General features: G+C 44.7%; 1 long non-coding RNA gene across 1 annotated transcript in view; it reads right to left on the bottom strand.

Annotated features, from left to right (window-relative positions):
- Nucleotides 1-337: 337 nt before the first annotated feature.
- LOC120236895 overlaps nt 338-18396 on the bottom strand; it is a 44989-nt gene continuing 26930 nt past the window's right edge. The window contains exons 3-7 of the long non-coding RNA XR_005529796.1: nt 8817-8908; nt 8096-8227; nt 6317-6473; nt 5919-5998; nt 338-489 (exon numbers count right to left, since the gene is read on the bottom strand). This is a non-coding gene — a long non-coding RNA (uncharacterized LOC120236895). The remainder of the gene's footprint in view (nt 490-5918; nt 5999-6316; nt 6474-8095; nt 8228-8816; nt 8909-18396) is intronic.

The following is an 18396-nucleotide window of genomic DNA, read 5'->3' as shown; positions in this document are numbered from 1 at the left end:
CGTTCTTGTTGCCCATAGCTCATAGCAGGCTCAAGTACTGGCCAGGATGAAGCCCCCATGTGAGAGGGCTTGAGAAAGATAGGGTTAGAAAAACAAAACAACCCCCCACCTCCCCTTAGATACATTCCCTTGACATTTCATGCTGCCCTTTTGTACCCACCGTACTCCATTAAACCTTCCTGGTTTTATCCTCATAAATATGGTGACGGGGTCATAGGGAAAACACATAATTGATTATCCGGCCCGACAGCTTTGCCAAGGCACACTTATATTCCTCTCAAGTTTATTTTTTAACCTTACTGATATATTTTCAAATCTAAAAAAAAGAAGTCAATACTGGGTGTCAGATGAGGTTACTTTAATATTTCAGTTTTCATAGTCTGCACAACGCAGAAGGATGGAGATTTTGACTTGGTCGCCAGTTAGCCAAGTGACCTTCAGGATGTCGGTGAACTCTCTGGGGCCTCATTGGTCCTATGTCAAATGGACCTATTTTGACGTAAAAGGAAATAAAATGTGAAATTTGAAAGTGCTCCCTAAAAGGACGAATGCTATATAAATATGTGGGTTTCTTAAGTTATTGTAGTTCTAAATTATATAAATGTTAGGGTCTTTGGGATGAATCTGATTACAACATTCTCATTGTAGGAGCAAGGTGGGTACCTAGACAGACAGGTTAGAGAACATTATTCGGGGGTTTTCAAAAGCTGCCTTGTGCATTAACTGTGACAATAATAGCCCAAAGATACTGCTTGAGGACTCGAATATCTTCCCATGTTAAAGATTTGTGTTTTGATACCAGATGCAAGGAGAAGACACAGAAGCAGTCAGCGTGCAGGGTTGAGGCAATGCTGCCTGCTTAGCTACTTCTGAGTATTTTTAGCTCGGCTCTACCATTTTCAAAGTATCTGCAGACAAGAGGTACAGATATATTACAGGCTCAGGGAATGGCTTCAGAAATAATCAAAGCATCACATGCAGTATCAAGAACAATTTAGAGGTGCTCTCCCAGGGATGCAGACAGTGTTTTGTGAGCAAATAAGAAGACACAAATGCCAAAAATATTGATGTTGTGTCCAAAAAGAGCTTTTCCCCGAAGACACGGATGTTGCAGGGTAACACCACACAATTCAGGGACACAGCCCTCTCGTCCAACACAGTCTTAGACTACTTTTATATCAGTTTCTCAGAATTCATTCAGCAATGTTTATTGAAAGCCTGTTAGGCTCGTAGCACTGTTCTAGGTGAGAATTCATTGGTGCACAAGACGATCTCTGCCCTCATGAAGCTTATATTCTTGTAGGAGAGACAAAAGAAACAAACAAACAAATGTTTGCTATAAAGTTTTAGAGAGATAAATGCTATTTTTAAATAGAGCAGAGCAAGGAAGTAGGATAAGGAGTGCTATCTTTGAAATGATTGTCAGGAGAAAGTCACTCTGAAAAGGTAATGTCTGAGCAAATGCAGTGACAGAATGAGCCATGTCTGACTAATATGAACATTTCATCTCAAGACAAAAAAGAGATAATGAATAAATCACACACACACACACACACGCACACGCACACGCACACGCACACACACACAGACCATCAATATGCTCTCATTACCAAAAGGGGCTAAAAATGTCTCCAAAACCTGTCTGCAGACTGGGCTTGTTGTCTTCTACCTCTGCCATCATCACGAGAAGAACTTTCCTGGGGCAGCTGCTGCCCCCTCAGCATGGGCCCCTGGGTAATCTCACCTGGAGCCTACCTGAGCCCTACCTGCAAGGAGGAGGCCAGACCAGACCACGAAACCAAACCCAGCCTAGATCCCCTAAACCTCAGCCAATGCACAGATGTGCTAGCCGGAAAAATAAATGACTGCTGTCCTTGGGGCATGGGAGGGCTTGTTACTCAGCACTAGCCACCTGTTACAGGGCGCCAGACAGTGGCACGATGGTGATGAGTCCTAAGATAAAAAAAAAAAAAAAAAAAACAACAACAACAAAATTAGGAACCAGAGCAGAAAGTATTCAGTGGGGCCACAATTTTATGGAGGATGATCAGAACTGGTCTCCATGAGAAGATAAGATGGGAGTAAAATCTGAAGGAGACAAAGAAATAAGCGACTCAGGCTTCCCCAGGAGACGCACTGAAAAGGGAAAGAAAAGCACATGGAAAGTACTTGAGGCAGGAGTATGTCCTTCACCTTCATAAAAAGCACGGAAGGCAGAGTAGCCAGGAGGAGTAAGCATGGGGCAAAGTAGTAGGAGATAAAAGCACAGATTGTGTAGGGCCTTTTAGGTCCCGTATGCAGATGCGAAGTGGAGGAGTGGCATAGGCTGACTTAACTTTGAAAGGATCACCCCATTTCCTGTGCTATGAGCAGGGTGTTAGGGAGTCGAGTAGAAGCGGGGAGTTGGCTGGGAACTCTTACAATAACCCAAGGAGGAAGTTACAGTGGTTTGAATGAGCATAGCAGCAACAGAGGTGGCGGGAAGCGATCAGGTTTGGGATGTGGTGTGAATGTAGAGCCAATGAGACTGCAGTTGTAAACAATATGGAACGTGAGGGACAGCTTTGGGGGGGTGGGGGGTGACTCCAAGGTTTTAGTCCTCAGCAGCCAGAAGACTGGAGCTGGCATTTAGTCAGAGGGGGAAGACTGTAAAAGGAGCAAGATCTGAGCACCTTGGGTTGACCGTGTTAAATCTGAAGTATTCATTAGTCATCCGATGGGATGTCATGAAGGCAAGGTGATGTCTGGATGGAGACATTAATTAGGAAGTCATCAGCATATGGATTAAGTTTTTTTTCTCATGCCAATAAGAGATCTTTGATAAGGGAGGAGAGACAAAAATGGAAAACTGAAGTCTTCCAGAGACAAATCACTCACATAGGCTTTTTTCCAGGCCACATGGCAAACAGTTAAAATAGTGCTCAGTTTCACTCTCGCTTCCCCTCTCTCTGTCTCTCTAACCCATTGATGTGGGTTTCCCTTCCTCTCTGCCACCTTGATGAGTTTCCACCTGATCAACTGACCAAAACCCAAAACTCTGAAAGGTTTATGTGCTGGTAAGAGACATGCGCTATTCTGACTCCTACAGTCTTACTAATTAGGGCTGATACCCTGGGAGTATGGAACGATATTGAAAACAGGAAAACACTTCCTCAGCATGTCTAGAGCTAGGAAGAGGGAGAGGGGCTTCTCTGACTCGTAGGCCACTCTGAGCAGGTGCTGCCTCTTCAGTCTATAGGTGCAGCATGCTCTGGCTTTATCTGTTAAAATCTTATAATGGAACAGAGATCGGAAAACCAATACAGAGAGCAACATTGCCCTGTTTCAACGAGTGACACTCCTGTGCTGAGCTGAGGCACAAAACTTAGAGGAGAAATTGACAGAGAAAATATAAGTGGCCAAACTATAGCATCAAATGATAACTTCAAAATAAATGCCCACAGGATTGTAAAGTCACCACAAACACAATTGTTCAACACCTCAAAGCAAGTTTTAAAATCTGATTCCCTTTTACTGCCATCATTGTCCACCTACAGCCAAGAAACTTCAGCCTCATAAATTTAAAAATGGTTTGATTTAGTTTTAAAGAAACTTTGTGACCTAGTAAACTAACAAGGGCTGCTGGGAGCTAAAACTGAAATTTAGATGATCAAAAGTGAGCTCCAAGCTTGGGCTCAGAAGGAGGATAAGGGACCTCAAGTCCACTAAGGTAATACAGCCATGGAGGGGACTGACTCGGAAAAGAAAGGTCTGTATCTCATGGAAGAGTCATGTGAGAAAGATGCTCGAGTCAAATTTGGAATCACAGCTGAGCATCCTCTTCACTATCCTTTAGCTGCTACACACTGAACGTTGTGTCCATTTCCCTTTCACTTTGGGATAAGTAGTCTTACAGTTTCATGGCTGTGCTCATGTTTCCTACTTTCAGATTACGATGGAATCCTTAAAGGCCCAGCACAGCAAAGAGTGAGCCTCAGCTTCTTGGGGTGGTGGGGGAGGGGGCGGCGCTTAGCATTTCCGGTGCGCTGGGGAGTTAAGGGCCGCCTCAGACACATTGTAGGTGAGCTGCAAGACTACAGGTGTGGTGTGTTACTACAGTAAGGGGACATTTTAGCGGGGTTTTCTTTGAACTTTTACCTCTACAAAAGTAAACCCAAGTAAAGGAGATTCACAAAGGCAGCCGAGCACACCCAAGATTTTACCCTGTGGAGCATCTTGCAGGGATTATGTCTCTTCCCTGGCCAACGGAGCAGAACTATGGGATGGGAAAGGCAGATAAAGGCGATCATTGGATCACTGAGATAGTTCATAAGGGATGAAGGGTATTTTGAGGGGGGTGGCGGGGCAGAAGGCAAAACAAGGGCCGGCCGGTGAAAACACAGACCCAGAAATCAGTTCAACCAGGGGAGACTTTTCCTGACAAAAGTCTTACCTCAAAAGCAGAGAGCAAACCTATGGAGGGTGTGGTCTTTCCTTTATTTTTCTTTATGGACAAAAATGCACTGAGTAATCTCTACTGTGTGCCAGACACAGTGCTCAGATATCATGTGTCCGTGTACTGCGCTATGTCTATGGGGCTATTGCCCCCACTGGACATAGGAGCCACTTGAATTTTGCTTTTAATGTTTTTAATGTTTATTTATTTTTGAGAGAAAGAGAGAGTGCATGAGCAAAGGAGGGACAGAGAGAGAGGGAGACACAGAACACGAAGGAGGCTTCAGGCTCTGAGCTGTCAGCACAGAGCCCGACATGGGGCTCAAACCCACTGACTGTGAGATCATGACCTGAACCAACATCAGACACTTAACTGACTGAGCCTCTCAGCTGCCCCAGGAACCACTTGAAGGGTTATCTGTTCTGACCGCTCTGTTCTCAGCACATGCATCAAAACCGTCTCTTGGAGGGGAGAAGAGAGGAAGGGAGGAATAAATTGTAGAAAAGATTTCTGCGTTGGTGAGATGATTGGACTAATTGAAGTGTTATTCATTTAAATCACATCAACCAAAGAGATGTGGAAACCACTGGTTAAAAAAAACCAACAACACTTGAAACAATGATTTTCAAACACTGAGTAAATGCAGATGGAGCACTCTTCGCATTCCACACACTTTGGTTATACAGAGAGTTCAACCCTTGTCCACTCAAATAGCAGGGAAGAGGGCTGGCTGTTGGCCTATCTTTGGAAAAGTTAGGCAAAGGAAGATTTTGTTTTCTATCAGTTTATGGGAATACCACCCAAATCCCCCAGGGAGCCAGTTAGGTTTTATCGTGCCCGCTTGTCTCTTCAGACGATGGACAGGCCTCATCCAAAGCGATGATGTCCCTCCCACCTCCTCTCCAAGTGACAGAGGGTGGACCCAAGTGCTATCTGCTGTCCACAGGGTCAACACCGCATAAACATTAGAACAAGCGAGCCCTTAAGGCCTTCTGTTCCAAGCTCCACATTTCATTTACTATTTTTACAAATTTTTTCATGTTTTATTTATTTTTGAGAGAGCATAAGTGGGGGAGGGGCAGAGAGAGAGAGAGAGAGAGAGAGAGAGAGAGAGAGGCTCCAAAGCAGGCTCTGCGCTGACAGCAGCAAGCCCAAGATGGAGTTCTTATTCAGGCACCACAAGATCATGACCTGAGCCGAAGTCAGACACTCAACCGACTGAGCCACCCGGGCACCTCCCAAGCTCCATATTTTAAAGGCCATGGGACTGGCGCCCAGAGTGGGGCACTGACCCTCCTTTGTGCCACAGCCAAGCTCTGTTTCCACACAACTTGGGCAAAACTCAGTGGACCACCTGGTCTCCATTAACCGTGTTTCTTGTCAGCCTTTCTACTGTTTACACTTCTCTGCATTTCCCTCTTAGGGTTGTTCCCCACTGGCACCCAAACCTATGCTGCCAAGAACTGTCACCTGCAGAACCGACCGTTAGTAAGTAGTGCCAGGCAGTGATGAGGCGGATGTTGAAGCGAGGATACTCTCTTGACCTCACAGCCATTAGCGGTGCTGGAAAACACAGGAAATGGGGAGAAGCCCTGGCTAATTGGCCAGAACTGCTGTCACCAGCAAGTAGTGATAGGGCTGGGTGTGATTACTATAGTTCTGGCTTATTCCTTCATAGCCTGTCTAGAATCCCCCACCTCACACCAAAAGATTCACCCCTCGGCCCTGACTTTCCCCAGGACGTACCTTCCTAGGCCTTTACGGGACTCTTTCAACTTCCCCTCGGCAATCATTTTATTTAAAATCATCTCTACTTTCTAGCCTGGTTATTAGCCATCACTGCTGAGAGTAGGCTGGGCTGCTAAATTAGTTGGTACTCACTGTTTCAATGCTCCTTAGGCTTCTCTTCCTGTCACGGAGGGCTCATAAAAGGGAATGCATGCGGTGACAAACAAGGAACTCATAAATCTGAGACTGCAGGTTGGTACCTTACTGCCCATGGCTGGATGAGCTGGGGTGTGGGCATGAAGATGTTTTTCTGTACAAGTGATATTAAAAAAAAAATCATTAACAAAAAATACAATTAAATAACTAAATAAGTAAATAAATAAATAACAACCTCTATCATCAGGCAACTTTTCTCTGTCTTTTTGGAGCCATCCAAACAGTGTTCTCAAAACTGAAATACATCAGAGAGCATCGATTTATACGATCTGCTTATTGTAGGTGAGAGGAAATTTGCCTGGAAAATAGGTATTTCAAAAAGTTGAACCATTCAGGTTTTAAAAATCTCTATTCCCATTCTCCACTCCAGCTTTGACATGACTGGTCTGGGAAACGGAATAAAAGAGTCAGGATTGTGTTTGGGGTGCTCCCCGCCATAAAGAGGAGAAAAGGGGTGCATATCCAGTATGAAATAAGCTACCCCAGGCCAGATCAGATCATAGGGAAGTAAGGCACAGACAGAGTATCTTCCCCTCGCTGAGGAAGCAGGAGGTTCACACCCTCTTTGGATACAAAACTGGTGTCCACTCACTGTGATTTTTCACTGTGATTTTCTAAAGCCTGGGTCTTATTAGTGCATTCTCCAGGCCCAAAACTCAGTGGCTCCATCCTACATCTCAGTTGACTTTCTAAATGCCTTAGTCTTCACGGTCTGACCTTACCTACTTCTCATCTCACTTCCTAGCCTTTGTTTACAAAATGAAATATTCTTACTGATCTTAATTAAGTCCCCCTGCTCCCCCACCTTCAGGCTTTGCTCAAGTTGCCTGTAATGTTCTTCCTTGCCTCTTGGCCCATCTCAGCAGGTCCATGTCCCACTATCCTTCATGGGTGGCAACAGACAGAAATTGACTCAAAAGAAACTAAGTGGAAAGATAGAAGTATATCTCATGAAAACCAAAAGTAGCAGTACAACTAGACCTTACAGGACATTGGAATAAAGTGGAAAGCCATAGGGAGCAGTCACTCATTCTCTCCTTCCATACTCTTCTCCATACTTCCTGTTTCCTCACTAGTCAAATATGCTCTGTCTCTACTCCCTCTCATGAGTCTGTTCTGTTGCTTTCAGATTCTGTTTTCTTACCTTCCCATATAGACTGGCCAAACATGGGCACCTCAGGCTTTTACATATTTTCTTAGTTCCAAACCCATTGATCAACTGACTAGCATCTTGTAGGATACGCCAATTCCCAATGTAGAGGGGAAGAGCTTCATTGGGTCAACTTACCCACTGGACTGACACGCAGCCATTCAAGTCCATCTGCTTGGCTGTGGCCATGCAGATGAAAGGCATCAGTTATAGCTTGGGTGTGCCTCTGTGTGAGTGTAACTGTATTGCCGGGGTGGGGGGCGGAGGGGAGGGCATTCTCATAGAAGCAAGGCATGACTGAGGCAGACTTACTAAAAGTTTACCTCCATCAAAAATCCAGCTCCAATTCCAGCCCTTTTTCGAAGCTTTCTCTGATTCCACCATCTAGACATTATCTCTCCTCTCTCTGAGTATCTATATCACTTGTAGGTGACAGTTTAGTGTCCTTTCCGCTGAGCATAAGCTCCTCCACCTTTTCTTCTTCTAAAAGATACCTTCTTAGCCCGAAGGTTAAAAAGCAAACATTGATCCAGGCTAAGCCAAGTGCGGCACCTCGCCCACCTCACCTGGAAATAGGATGATGAAGGTGAGAGCCTCTAAGATGTGGGCTGATGACAGATGGGTGGCAGCGGCAGCGACCTCCTTCCAGGCTTGGATGCTAGGGTGTCTGGCTACTTCTGGCACCCTCTGATAAGACACTGTAAGGAAGAGGCTGCGTAAGAGACTGTCACAAGCTCATCTGAGCAGAACAAAAAAGAAGTAACAAGATGAAATGTGGTTGGAATTTAGGGCAGCTTCCGAAAAACTGAGTCCATATCTGGGACTCCCAGGAGTTGTTCTCATTTCTGACCTTCTGAAGCCTCATTTGTGAATGATCTCAGGATCCTAATAAATCTCTTTTCGCTTAGGGTAGCCATAAGTTTCTTGTAACCAATAAGAAGTGACTGCATAGCCCTTTATTTAAACTTTTATTTTGAGGCCAATTGCTTCTTACATTGAATTATCCTTATTTGTCTCCACCCCCTCTTTCTCCTATGGTTCGATGAGATTCCTGAAGACAGAGATCATGTATTACTGCTTTCTGATTTCCCCCAAAGCCCCTATCATGGGAGATAATAAGTTCTTACAATATGTTCATTAAATGAATGGGTGAATAGAAAACATCCATTGTCCTATTCCCAAGATCAAGCACTTCACGAAATTGGGGAATACCTGTGAATAGAAAGAAGTAATTGCTGCCTAAATCAGTGTTTCAGGGCATGATAGTACAGTTTTCTAACTGGTTACCTGAGTTCTCCTCGCCTGTTCCCTTCTACAGTTAGAATGCAGGGATATGGACAGATGTGGCTTTTGTTGAAGAAACAGTATTTGATGGGTTCCTGGGAGAAAGAAATGAGAGACAACTCTTTACTGCACGGAATAAAGAGAAAGAGCCTTTCTATTTTCCCAAAGCATGAGCACTGCTTCTTACAGAATCCAACCTATGGCACGCTGAGTTCATGGGTTTGGTGTCAGTATGGCTCAGCAAATGTCCAAAACCGTCAAGTCTTGGCCAAAACCCACAGATACTGTGATTTCACAGAGGTACCCAGAGTTGTGTTCATTTGTGCCTGGAAAATTTCCAGGTCCTAGGACAGGCTCTCTAGCCGTTCATGTTGAAATCAGAGTAGGGGTCCTGAAAATCTTGTCTAAAGCTTACCCTCCCGCCGACTTCTGTGTTTTCTACCGAGTCTGCTCAAAACCCCTCTGGAGGATTCAAATGTGTCCTTGGATGAGAAGCTTCTCTCTCCAAACCCCAGAAGGGGCTGTGGATCCTCTGCGCCCAAACTCATCTGTCAGTCTTCCTCCTCATCCCCAGAGCCCAGGCTGGCAAGGCTGGGCCCCAAATTTTACACAGAGTTTCACCTCACCCTTCCCTAGTGACAGACTGCTACCCTCAGCTTGCCCTGAAACAAATGCTAAGACTGTCCCAGGGACACCAACGCTGCCAGCTCCTTGCCTACTCTCGCTTCGCCACCCCCTCCCCAGGCCCCAGCAGGCCGTATCTTTCCCACATGTTTGGCATTTGACAAAGCTGCCTCCCTTGGGACCATTCAGCTGTGACATTTTCCCAGCATGTCTTCTCCTTGTCAACATGACACAGGGCAGGCAGTCTTTCAAAGTGAGAGAGAGAACAGAGCATGCAGGCACACCCGTGCACGCGCGCATACACACACACACACACGCACACACACGCACACGCACACACAGGTGCAGAGGAGAGAGGGAAAGGAAAAGAACCTCAGTGGAAGGGCAGCACCAACTTGAGCTCAAAGGTAAACATGCCTCAAAGTAGCAACAGCTCAGCAGTGCACATTTTGCTTTGATAAGAAGGGGTGGGAAGGTTGAGCCTCTTCACACAACCTTCGCAAAAGCCCTTAATAGACTGGACAAGACTCCATTTTGGTATGGCCGAAACGCAAGCACTGCTAGGGTCCAAAGCCGCCACCAGTTATGAGGTTGCCTATCAGAGATAATATCTCCCTCTGCCCCCTTTAATACCTGTGCCCACTCCCGCCTGGCCAGGGTGGGGCCAGCAGTAGAGAATCTCTGGCCACCACCCTGCTGGATTTCCATTTGAACACACCCTCCAGTCACTATGCCTCTCTGCCTTTGCTCAGCGGCTCTCTGTTCCTGGAAGTCACCCTCGTGCTTCCTCTACTCATCTTCCAGAAAACTTCCCCTCTTTAAGAGTTAGCTCAATTTGCTCCCTATCTGGCCCTCCGTAGGCACCATTAGATTCACCTGCTGCAACATGTGCAGGCCTCCATCTCGCAAACAGCACACTGTCTTGCATTTGTCTTTTGATGTTTCTATTCAGCTAAAAGATTGTGTGGGCCTTAAGGCACAGAAAATGGCTTTTTTATGTCTATCCCCAGCACCTAGCACAGCTCCTGTCATACAGAATTTTATAAAAAGCAGAAAGGCTGGGGAAACCCCTTGGCACCAAGAGATTCTTCCTTCTCTTGCCACTTTCGTTTAACAGAAATGTATGTTAGTGGATGTCTGAAAAGACCGCCTCACTTTCCCACTGAGGAACTGCCCACCCATCCGACACGCAAAGCGCACTGTCATTCACACTGGCCGACCCTCCTCCCGTGTCCTACGGGTAAACATGTGACCCAGCCTGACCACTTAGACTATTCCAGCTCCCTGATCACAGTACTATGTTCAGGAGTGGACACATGACACAAGTAAATTTAATAATGCCTTCTCAGAGATGTAATGTATAAATGTCTCTCTTCTTGGATTATAAATTATAAGAATATAGACATAGAGCTTTTAGTGACTATCTTTTCTTCCTCTTGAGTATGAAGCCAAAATATAGAGAGAAGGAGGTATAGGTAGATAGAGAGATGTACAAGTACAGCCCTAATATATTGTTCTAATGCCTGGATCAAGCTGTGCCTGAAGTCAAGACCCATCTTGTTCTTCCTGGTTATTAGGATTTAGAGCCAAATTCCCTCTATGACCTTCTCATCTTTCTTTCTTCTTCTTTTTCTTTCTTTCTTTCTTTTTTTTTTTTTTTTTGTTTCTCTAAGCTACTTGCAGTTGAATTCCTATCTTTTTCAATCAAAACAGAGCTGAAATATACCATTTTTATATAGAGTGAGAGTTTCTTCTTTACTGATGGAACTCTTAATTACTTTATTTTGAACAATAAAAATCATTTGGGGAGACCCATTAGCCTTACGGTGATCCCAACCATTGCTTATATTTGGTGCTTTCAGACATGATCTGACATAAACCTGACTGACATGGCCTGTTTAAAAGAGAGGACAAACATTTTAACACAGATTTAGCAACTATTCTCAGGAGAGTTGCAACTGTCCATCATCATAATTGAAACACTTAAAGGTCGTTTTTAAAAAGCGATACCCTGGTTAAGCCATACAGCCTTTAGAAGGAAATGTAGGTGAATATTTTCCTGACCTTGGAGTAGGCAAAGGATACAAAAAGCTCTAATGATAAAGGGAAGACAATCAATAAATTGGACTACATTAAAATAGAGAACTTTTGTCCAAGGATATCATAAGAGAGTGAAAACACAAGCCACAGAGTGGGAGAAGGTATTTGCAATAGGCATCAATAAAGGACTTATATCCAGAATACATAAAGAACTTCTACAAATCAATAAGAAACGGGCAGGCAACTCAATAGAAAACAAAACTGAAAAAACAAAGACAAAATGGAAGATCAAACGGTCAATATGATGTGGAAAAGTGTCCAGCCTCACTAATTATCAGAGAAATTCAAATGGAAACCATAGTGAGATCCCTTTACAAATCCACCCCAAAAGCCTAGTATGAAGAAGACAACAGGAAGAGGTTGTGAAGCATGTGGAAGAGCTAGTAATCTCCTACATCGCTAGTAGGAATACAAATGAGCACCCGCTCTAGGAAATTGTTTTAAATATTTGTTGACACTGAACTTTTTCATATGGGATGCTGGTAATGTTCTGCATATTGCTGGGTGCCGGGTGCATACATGAGTGTGCTGACTGTCAGTTCTTGGAGCTATGTGCTTATGAGCGGGCACGTCTCTGAATGTATGTCTTAACATTTAACTTCAGTGCTGTCAGCAATGCGAGGCAGGTCAGCAGCGTCCTCACAGCCAAGCGGGCCAGGCAGAGGCTCCGTTCTCAGTCCTGGTTTTCCACCCTGCCCTTCAGTTCAACCAGTTACCCAACATCCTTTAGGGCAGCCAGAGTCGATTTCCACCCCTTGGAGTGCAGAACCCTGACTGGCACAACGTACATAATTTTTACAGGAATAATTAACTTCTTGTGATACATGTTTACATATTCAAAATGGTCAAACCATTTCTTTTGTCATTTTTCTGATTGAGGAATATGTCATACTTTCTGATTGGCCATATATTTGGAGTTGCCCTTTACCCAGCTGATGCTTCAAATGTCTACTAAAAGGCAGCTGGTGTGGTGGTTAAACACTGGGACGGACGCTAAACAGTCTGGTTTTGATTCCCAGGCCCCAAATCTGCTGACTATGTGGCCTTGGGAAAACTCCTCAACTTCTCTGTCTTGATTTGCTCACTTTTTAAAATAGAGAGAATGCCTACTTCCCTAAGTTTGTTATGAGTACATTCAGGTAAAGCATTCGTAAATATTAGCTGTTGTTATAGTTATTAACATGAAAGAAGCCCAGGCTCTAAGATCATCGGAGCAGTGTCCCTTGCCAGGCCTGGGGCAGTTGAAAAAAGAGCAAGGAGGAGCTTCTGGAAGCAAATGAGAGTACATCCATTTGGGCGAGACCCATGTTTTAGAAGAAGGCAGTAAAGTCCCTGAAGGCTACGCTCCTCCAAAAACCTCCACCGCCAGCTCTCCTAGATCCCACCCCCTAATTCACAAATACTGTAGCTGCCCCTGGCCCTGTTCACTCTAGTTGATGAGAATGGACTAATAAAATCCTTTCCTGGACTCCGCCTTGGTCTCTGATCCCCAGGCTTCCTTGAAGTACCTCCAAGGCGCTATTTTAATGGTGACTGACAGCCAGACCCTGGGGGCTGCAGCAACAGCAGAAGTGGCAGAAGTTTTGAGGCTGTGGTTCAGTGGCTCCTCTCATCTCCACCCAATCTCCATCTGACACCTGGCCCATCTGAGGGGCCTCGACGCCTGCACTGCCCACAAGCCTCTCCTACGGGCCCCACCACTGGCACAGCCACCGCCAGAGGCCGTCCTGAATCTGGGCCTTGATCTTGCCTCAGCTCTGTGCTTTTCAGAGCTTTTCCCACCCCTCCACAGCACACTCCTCATCCACCTACAATGGCCATTTACATTCTCCCCTTCCTGACCCTTCTTTGAGCCTCATCCTTCTCTAAAAAGTGTCTTGGAACAGTAAACTAAAGTAATAAGTAGAAAAATAGGAAGTGCAGAAGATGGGCCCCAAGAGGTTGGTCAATGGCAAAGGAGAAAATCAATGACATCGTTAAAATACGTTTTGCACAAAAATGTAACAGGATTTGGGGTAGGATGAGAGAGGAAAGGAGGAAGAGGGGTTTGTGTAATATGGCTGGAAGTTGCCCCTTGCTGAGAAGAGCAGCCAGTAGGAATGCCCAAGAATGTTTGAGAATGGAGTGTCCATTGTGCCGTGAAGTTGTTTGTGATGCTGCAAACTCCCTCCACACCCCTGACCCTTCGCGTGAGTCTGCTACACACAAGGCTCCATCAGCTTGGTATGGTGCCACTTGGGGAGGGCGAAGGAGTCATGCTCAGCAAGGCATAATTTAGTGAGGAAAATGTAAGGCATCCACAGGTTACCCAGGTGATCCAGAAGCAGGAGGAAGTCAGAGCTGGAGGTGACCAGCGAAAGAGGAGGTGTCTAAGGATCTCCAGAAAGACCGAGAGAGTAGGTAGATCGTCTTTACCCATGGAATAAGGGTCTCAAGCCAGTATTATCTGCATTTCAAGAGACAAGGAAACTCCATCCAGCACCCGGGTTGTGTGGGTTTAGTGAGTACATTGCTTATGCCTATCTGCATTCATGTGTGTGCACAAGTCATTAGATTGGACAGGGGAAATGATGGGGTAAAAAGAGTCCTGAGTTAGAGGGTTAAAGAGGTGAATCTGAGTCCTGGCTTGGTCACTAATCTTGGATGAACCAGTGAGCTTACATGGCCCTCAGGTGCCTCACCTATAAAATACAGATCTGAACTAGATAAAACTCTATGATTCCTATCAGCTCCAGCTTTTCAAGGGACTCATTCTGCCTTTCTGCCTTGTCATGATCATTTGAGTTTGCCCTCCCTTAACTGACTTCTTGCTTTTTTACAGAGCTGGGGAGAAATTTTAAGATTTCTTAATGCAGATGCATCTTAATGCATCCACCATTTCTCCCTCCATAAGCACAGAGATGCAAAGCCTCCTGCATCTGCTTCTGGCCCAGAGGTCAGCCGTGCTGTGGCAAAGGCCGAGCTTGGAGGTAAAGCAAGGGGAAGTTAAGTACCTGCACAGACTCTGCCCACAAACCAGCCCAAGACCCAGGCCTGCTCTTTGAGGATCCCTCCCCCCCACCCCCAATGCCATGCCATTAGTTCTCTTCTTTCTATCACTTAGTATTTGTTCAATAATTGCTGGGCCTTAGGAATAAGGGAGATAGCATTTTGAGAGATAAAGTAATGTAGGATGAAGTGCTTCGCCTCAGAAATTGCAATAGAATTGGAAACTCTCTTCTTCCTAATCTCTTCAGTAATATCTTCCTTAGCAATTGGTGGGACTTTACAGGAAAGCTATTAATTCAATAAATTCTTAAGTGCCAGCTCTATTCTGTCACTGTGCTATACTCTGAGGATAAAGTGGTGAATAAAATAAGTTCCTTGCGGAGTTTATAGTCTAAAAAAGGAAGATAGGCCTTAAAGTTGTAATCACATCACTACAGATAATTAATTACTTAATTAAAATTGTGATATGTTGCTATGTATAACTGGGAGACTGTGATGCTTAATCTTATGTGTCAACCTGATTGGCTCATGGGGTACCCAGATATTTGGTTAAATATTATTTCTGGGGGTGTCTGTGAAGGTGTTTCTGGATGAGATTAACATTTCAGATTAGACCGAGTAAAGCAGATTGTCCTCTCCAATGTGGATGGGCATTATCCGATCCATTGAGTGCCTCAATAGAATGAAAAGGAGAAGGAAAAGTTCACTCTCTGACCACTGAGCTGGGACATTGGTCTTCTGCCTTGGGTGGGGACTTAGACCATCAGTGTACCTGGCTCTCAGGCCTTCAGACTCAAATTGGAACTATACTACCAACTTTCCTGAGTCTCCAGCTTGCAGACAGCGACTCCTCAGCCTCCATAATTGTGTGAGTAGTAAATGCCTTGAAAAAAGTATATATATATATATATATATATATATACACACACACACACACAACCTGCTGATTCTGTTTCTCTAAGAACACTGACTGATACTAGCCTAGGGGGTCAGGAAAATCTTCATGAATAAGTAAATGTAAGCAAAGACCTAAAATGGAGTGGCAATTAGCTAGTTGAAAAAGTAGGAAAAGAAATGGGAAAATGATCAAGGGAGAGGAAATATCATGAGCACAGGGCATGACCACTTTGAAGAACTAGAAGACAACTGGCTTAGTTGGGCTATTGAGAACGAGGAAAATACTAGTGAGAGAGGAAGCCAGAGATGTAGGCAGGAAGCAAGCCATGCAGAGCTCTGTGGGCCTTTGTTAGGGATTTAGGACTTTTTCAAAGAGCAGTGGGAAGTCATTTAAGATCTCTAACTGAGTTCCCATGCATTAAAAGTATCCGCCATGTTTGTTTGTTTATTTCATCACAGAATCTAGGCCAGTCTTAGTTTGAAGCATTGCCAGATGTGCTGTCTCCTGAAAAGCTCCCTTGGGCTTCTAGAAGACATTTTTTTTTACTTTCTCCCTCACAGTCTGTCTTTCTGCCACTGAGCCCAGTTACCATGTGACAGATTGTAAGTGACAGGAAGAAAGCCATGAGGCCCAGTGGAAGGAAGTCTGAGCAGGGAGTCAATAGGTCTGCCTTTCTCCTGACCTCTCTAGACTCTGGTTCAGGGATTGTGGTGAAGTCCAAGACCCTGTATTTCCATTGCTGTACTCCACACTTGAGTCCGCCTCACTGCCTTGGGATGTTGAAGGAATAATGAAATTAAAGAAATGAAGTGTGGTGTTGTCAGGTGCTGAAGTTAACACCTGGCACATGGAAATAGAAGACAGTGCCACAGGGAAGCACCCGACTGGGCCGCGGCAGAACCCAGAGGAAGCTGTCTACCAGCCAGAACCATGTCTACACTGGGACAGCTTCAGCCACACCAGCAGGAGGAGTAGGAAGGTGGCAAGTCTCTCTGGTAGAGTTTGTCTGAATAGCCAAGAGTCTATTCAGTAAGAATAACTATATTCTGGGCCCATGAAGATGGGTAGGCAGAATGATAGCCCTCCAAAGATGTCCACATCCCAGTCCCTGGAGCCTATGAATACCTTACCTTCCATGGCAAAACGAACTTTACATATGTGATTAAAGTTTAAGGACCCTGAGAGGGAGAGATTGTCCTGGCCCACGAAGGTGGACCTAATCTAGTCACGAGTCGTGAAAAGCAGAGAATTTTTCCCAGCCTCAGTCAGAATGGAGAGAGATGGGACAAAAGAAGCAGCAGGAGAAATCTGAAGCATGAAATGTACTTGGCCTGCTGTTGCTGGCTTTGAAGATGGAAGAAGAGCTCCAACAGCCAAGGAGTGTATGTGGCTTCTAGAAACTGAAAAAGGATAGGAAGTAGATTCTCCCTAGAGTCTCCAGGAAAGAATACAGCCTTGCAAATGCCCCGATTTTAGCTCAGTGGACCCTGTGTCAGACTTATGACCTGTAGAACTATAACATAATAAATGTATGTTGTTTTAAGCCACTAAATTCGTGGTAATTTGTGGACACTGAGGACTAACTATATAAATTCTAATTATCTTTCAATCAGGCGTTCTTAGATGTGAACGATACAATCCACTCTAACTAGTTGAAACATAAAATAAATGTAGTACAGGGTATTAGGTGGGTCAGAGATGTTATAGAGAGCCAGAGAGGCTGAGGCTGAAAGTGTGTGGCCAGGAACAAGCCCAGTTGTATCCCAGAGGTCTCCCTTGTATGCCCTGCTGTCCTTACTACCTGGAACCCAGCTCCTGAACTCAACATGGACATCCACAGAACGATGCCCTCATCGCCACGGTGGCTGGAAGATCAGTACCCTGGCATTGCCTGCCTCCCTGACAGTGTCCACCTCCAGATCCGTGTTTCATGCAGCTGCCTCTGTTGATGGAATTGTGATCTCATACCGGCACCCCCACTATAGAAGGGTTCTGGATTTTTGGCAAGACTCATAATGTATGGAAATGATGAAAATGTAAGAAAGGTACTCAAATTTGGTAAAAGAAAACATATACAGCAGAAAAAGTATCCACTATCGAGGCTTTTGGCCGGGTCTTGTACTCTCCATGTGGCCAGAGTATCTACTGTCCTTACTTGCCCCCACCATTCACTAATGTTACTTCCTGGACCCTAAGTGAGCCATGTCTGCTAACCACCACAAAATAATTCTGATGCAATGTGTTCAGGGCTTTAATGGAAGAATGGATTTAAAAAAAAAAAAAAAACAACTTCGGAAGCTGCAAGGAGGAAGCAGTTGCCTTAGGACAAGTGGACCAGAGGATTTGAGTTATGAGATTTTGAGCTGACCCGTACGAATCGGTACAGCAATAATATTCCAGGCAGAAAGCCATTATAAAAATACATGAAGTTGCAGAAGAACTTGACACATGTGGGGAATAATGGGTAGTGGTGATGACTGAGGCCCGGGAAGGGATAGGAAGAGAAGGGTATAAGGAGGGAGAGGTAGTGAGGGGCAGACGGTAAAGGGTGTAATAAGCTAAGCTAAGGAGTTCAGACTTTATCTTATAGGCAATGGGGAGCCATTGAAGCTTTTTAATTAGGGAATTGACATTAGGTCATTTTTAAAAAGAGAATTCTGATCACGGTGTGGTGGAAAGATTAGAAGAGAAAAAAATGGGTCAGAACTGCTAGTGAGGAGGTTATTATACAAATCTAAAAAAACAGAGGGAATGTGCACAAAAGCAGCGGCAATAGGTATTGTGAGAAAAAGGGTGACTCTGAGTGAATATAACTGGTAGACAGAGAAGATTCAAAACTGTTAGAACTTTTCAGAATAAGACAATTGTGCAGAAGCTCTGACATTCAGTAAACTGGGAAATTTAGGGCTTTGGGGAGTTTAAGAAGAGGGCTTAGAAAAAGACAGCAGTTTTGACTTGCACTTGTGAATTTCA

The sequence above is a fragment of the Hyaena hyaena genome, unplaced genomic scaffold (genome assembly GCF_003009895.1).
Source record: "Hyaena hyaena isolate Hyena2069 unplaced genomic scaffold, ASM300989v1 scaffold_164, whole genome shotgun sequence".
In the NCBI taxonomy this organism is placed as follows: Eukaryota; Metazoa; Chordata; class Mammalia; order Carnivora; family Hyaenidae; genus Hyaena; species Hyaena hyaena.
Note: the sequence above shows the minus strand (reverse complement) of the source record. Positions and strands in the feature narration are given on the sequence as shown.